Source organism: Ictidomys tridecemlineatus, chromosome 10 (genome assembly GCF_052094955.1).
Source record: "Ictidomys tridecemlineatus isolate mIctTri1 chromosome 10, mIctTri1.hap1, whole genome shotgun sequence".
NCBI lineage: Eukaryota > Metazoa > Chordata > Mammalia > Rodentia > Sciuridae > Ictidomys > Ictidomys tridecemlineatus.
Genome location: NC_135486.1, coordinates 99040118 through 99044158, shown reverse-complemented (window position 1 = coordinate 99044158; position 4041 = coordinate 99040118). Strand labels below are relative to the sequence as shown.

The 4041-nt window shown below is 43.3% G+C and overlaps 1 pseudogene; it reads left to right on the top strand.

Moving 5' to 3' along the window:
* The first annotated feature begins 1751 nt into the window (after positions 1 to 1751).
* On the top strand, positions 1752 to 3384 carry LOC144367399 (la-related protein 1B pseudogene; annotated as a pseudogene).
* The last annotated feature ends 657 nt before the right edge of the window (positions 3385 to 4041 follow it).

Sequence of the window (4041 nt, the reverse complement as noted above, 5' to 3'; positions counted from 1 at the left end):
GATTATAAATTCATTAACTTGTGTCTTTTATTTATTTAGTTAGTTTTTGGTACTTGGGAATGAACTCAGGGCACTCAACCATTCAGCCACATCACCAGCACTATTTTGTGTTTTATTTATAGACAGGTTCTCATTGAGGTTCTTAGTCTGTCTTTAAACTCATGGATCCTCCTGCCTAAGCCTTCCCAGCTGCTGGGATTACAGTTGTGCACCACTGCGTCCAGCACTACCTTTTCTTTTCATTATTTCTAGCCTTTAATATATTTTCTTCCTCAAATTTTAAATTTCTGAGACTTTTTTTTTAAAATGTGTGTGGTTCTGGGGATCAAGTCCAGCCTTTTGCATGTTAGAAAAGCACTCTACCATCTGAGCTCTATCACCAGCCTAACACATTATTTCTTAAATAATATTTCTATTATATAATTTCTACTTTTTCTATTAATATTTTTTCTGAATTTCTTCTAATTTTCTACATTGTTATTTAGTTTATTAACTATCTTTCAATTGGTTATTTGGCATTGCTTAGGCAATTAACAACTCTCAATTTTCTAATTCAATTACTAGTGTCATTTATTTGTTTGATTCAATTTTATTCTTTATTGATGTGAGCTGTTATTTTCATGGGGATTTTTCTATTTAAAATGTGTAAAATTAAATCATTATAGTAATTTTGGAAAATATTTGGAATTTACTAAATAAATAAAAACAGGTAATGGGCAATGATATATAAATGTAATTCCACATAATTGGGAACCTGAGGCAGTGGAATGCCAATTTGGAATAAATTTCAGCATTTTTTTTTTGGATAAACTCTCTCTCAAAAAGTTTAAATATAGAAAGGTCTGTGGATGTAGTCTAGTGATAGAATACCCCTGTGTTTAATCCTAAGAAATACTCCCAAAAAAGATAAAAAATAAATAAGAGATGTTCATTTTCTATCACATTGTCTGTAACATTTTCATTTTCTGTAACATTTGAGTCACAGGTGGAATCTGCATATGTTTAAGTGAAAGGCTATGATTTGACATTGCTGTAGTAATATTAGTCAGTTTAAATGTTGTTGTCGTCTGTGGTGCTATAAATTCTTAAGATGATTTTCAAAGTTCTCACAACTTTTGTCAGCATATTCTAGTAAATTCTATATATTTCTTGAATAATAATGGCCTTGAATTACACTGCTCTCTGGCTATTCCTCCCCGCCTTGATAAAGTTTTATTTATTTGCAGAGTATATTCACCATCGTGTAATAAGCGGAAAAACTTTCTATTTTAATTTGTTTCAGGTATGACTTCTAATAAAAAAAATCAAGAAATTTCAGGAGAGCAAGAAATAAAATATTTTTTGCAAAACTTGATAAAGAGAAGATATGGAAACCAAGACAGTGAATATTTAGTTTTAAACAAAAAAAAAAATAGAAATTGAAAAAGAGGGAAGTGGCAGTTACCCGCCCGGGCGGCGCGCGCCCGGCGGACCTGGCTGCAGCCGCGGCCCCGGCGGGCGGCGCCTCCGCGGGGTGGGCGCTGGCGGGCTGCGGGCGTATGCGGCGAGGCCCCGGGCCGGGGCGGTTGGCGGTTGGTTCGACGCGGGCAGGGCGGCACGCCCGGCGCTGCACGGCCTCGGCGGTGGCCACGGCCGGGCTCCCGGCGGCGAGGTCCCAGGCCGGAGCCAGCCAGTGCCCCGGCGCAGAGACGCGCGGCCGAGCGCCCCGGCCCCGGGCGCCCCCCGGCCGGGGAGGTCAGGACGGGCGGACGATGTCTGCTCGCGCCCCGGTGTCCGCCGCTCGCTCTCGGGAGGACCTGGCGGCGGCGGCGGCGGCGGCGAACCGGCCGGCCGAGCAGCCGCCCCCGCCAGAGCCGCGGGGCAAGGAGGCGGCGAGGGCCGCCACGAGCGCGGGGGCGCGGGGAGAGCCGTCGCCGGCGCCGGTGCTGGGCCACAGCGTGCCCCTGGCGGCTGTGCCCGTGCGGCCGCTGGCGCTGCACCTGGCGCACAAGGCGCGCGGGCCCGGGGGCCCCTTCGGCGGGGAGCCGCCGGCCTCGGCCGGCCCCGAGGAGTAGCCGCCGCCGCCCAAGGAGAACCCCTAGACCAAAAAGCCTCCCCAGCACGCCTCCCCCGCCGCGACCGGGCCGCCGCCGCCCGCGCTGGAGACCCTGCAGGCAGAGCTCAGTTCCCCCAAAATTATAAAAGCAGGAAAACTCAAGACAAGGAAACCCAATAAGGCCAGTAATTTCAGCGATATGGCAAACTGGCCAACACCAGGAGAGTTAGTGAGCACTGGATCTCAGCCAAGGAAATAAGAAGCCACAAATTAGAAAAGAAAAAGAAGAGAAGGTTGAAAAGAGGAGTAACAGTGAGAGCAAAGAAAACCGGGAAACAAAATTAGACGGTCCTATTGAAAATGTGAGGACGAGGCCCAGTCGTGCAGTCAGCAGAAGAGAGCTAATAAACACAAGTGGGTACCACTGCACTTAGACAATGTAAGACCAGAGAGTCAAGAGAGACCTGGATCCCGGAGCAGCTCTCGGTGTCAACCTGAAGCAAATAAGTCATCCCATAATAACAGGAGAAATGACACACGAAGTTGGAGGCGAGACAGAGAAAAAAGAGATGATCAGGATGAAGGGTCCAGTGTGAGGAGTGAGGGGGGTAATATCCGAGGTTCCTTCAGAGGTCGAGGAAGAGGACGTGGACGGGGAAGAGGACGAGGCAGAGGAAACCCTCGAGTAAACTTTGATTATTCGTATGGTTACCGAGAACATGGTGAAAGGACGATCAGCCATTTCAAACAGAAATTAACACGAGTATGATGTATTACTATGATGACGGTACGGGTCTTCAGGTGTATCCTGTGGAAGAAGCATTGCTTAAAGAGTATATTAAGCGTCAAATTGAATATTACTTCAGTATAGAAAACTTGGAACGTGACTTCTTTCTTCAGAGAAAGATGGATGAGCAAGGTTTCCTGTCTATTTCCCTGATTGCTGGATTTCACCGAGTTCAGGCTCTCACCACAAACCTTAATCTCTTAACCATTTTAGAGCTGCTCTGAAGATCCCTTGAGCCTTGGAGGTGGAGACCATCCTGAGCAACAGAGTGAGACCTCTGTCTCAAAATAAATAAATGAAATGAAATAAGCTCAAGAGTTTGAAGTTGGCTAAAGCTCTGGACAGCATTTCATTACTTTCAATTTACGAAACCTAAATAAATGTCTGACACTGGGAGCCCCTCAAAGACTTGCTAATGCTGTTGCCACCTGTTTCAGACCCAGTCTTTCAAACTTGAACCTTTAACTTTGGTCCTTTTAATCTTCAGGATGTTGTAAAGTACTGTGTATTCCCATTTAATAAAATACTGAGAATTTTTCATTAAAAAAAAGAAAAAGAGGGAAGTTCAGAATATTTGTTTTAATGAAACAAAAAAAATACATGAAAATTATTTATGGTAAAAATCACACAATCATCAGATTATATTATCATATAACATCTTAGAAAACTGCTCAACTTGTGCCAGTCACTTTTTGTTTGGTTATAACTTTTAATTACATTATTATAATTGTCAAATTTGTACTACTCGGTGATTTTGCCAAAACCACTTAAAATGCACAAGTTTTAAATGCAAAAACATGTATCAAACTATATATATAATGTTTACAGGCCATTATGAAGCTGTATATTAAAAATACCTTCAATAAATAAAGATTAAACAAGTTTTCTCAGCTTAAAAATATGATTAGAGGGCTGGGAATGTGGCTCAACCGGTAGCGCGCTCGCCTGGCATGCGTGCGGCCCCGGTTAGATCCTCAGCACCACATACCAACAAAGATGTTGTGTCTGCCGAGAACTAAAAAATAAATATTAAAAAATTCTCTCTCTCTCTCTCTCTCTCTCTCTCTCTCTCTCTCTCTCTCTCTCTCTCCCCCTCTCACTCTCTCTTTAAAAAAAAAGAATATGATTAGAATAAAAATAGGCATTTTAATTAAAGAAATCAAAACAGTAATAAAATGCTTTTTAATCAGGTATATTTTAAAACTTCAATCTTTACATG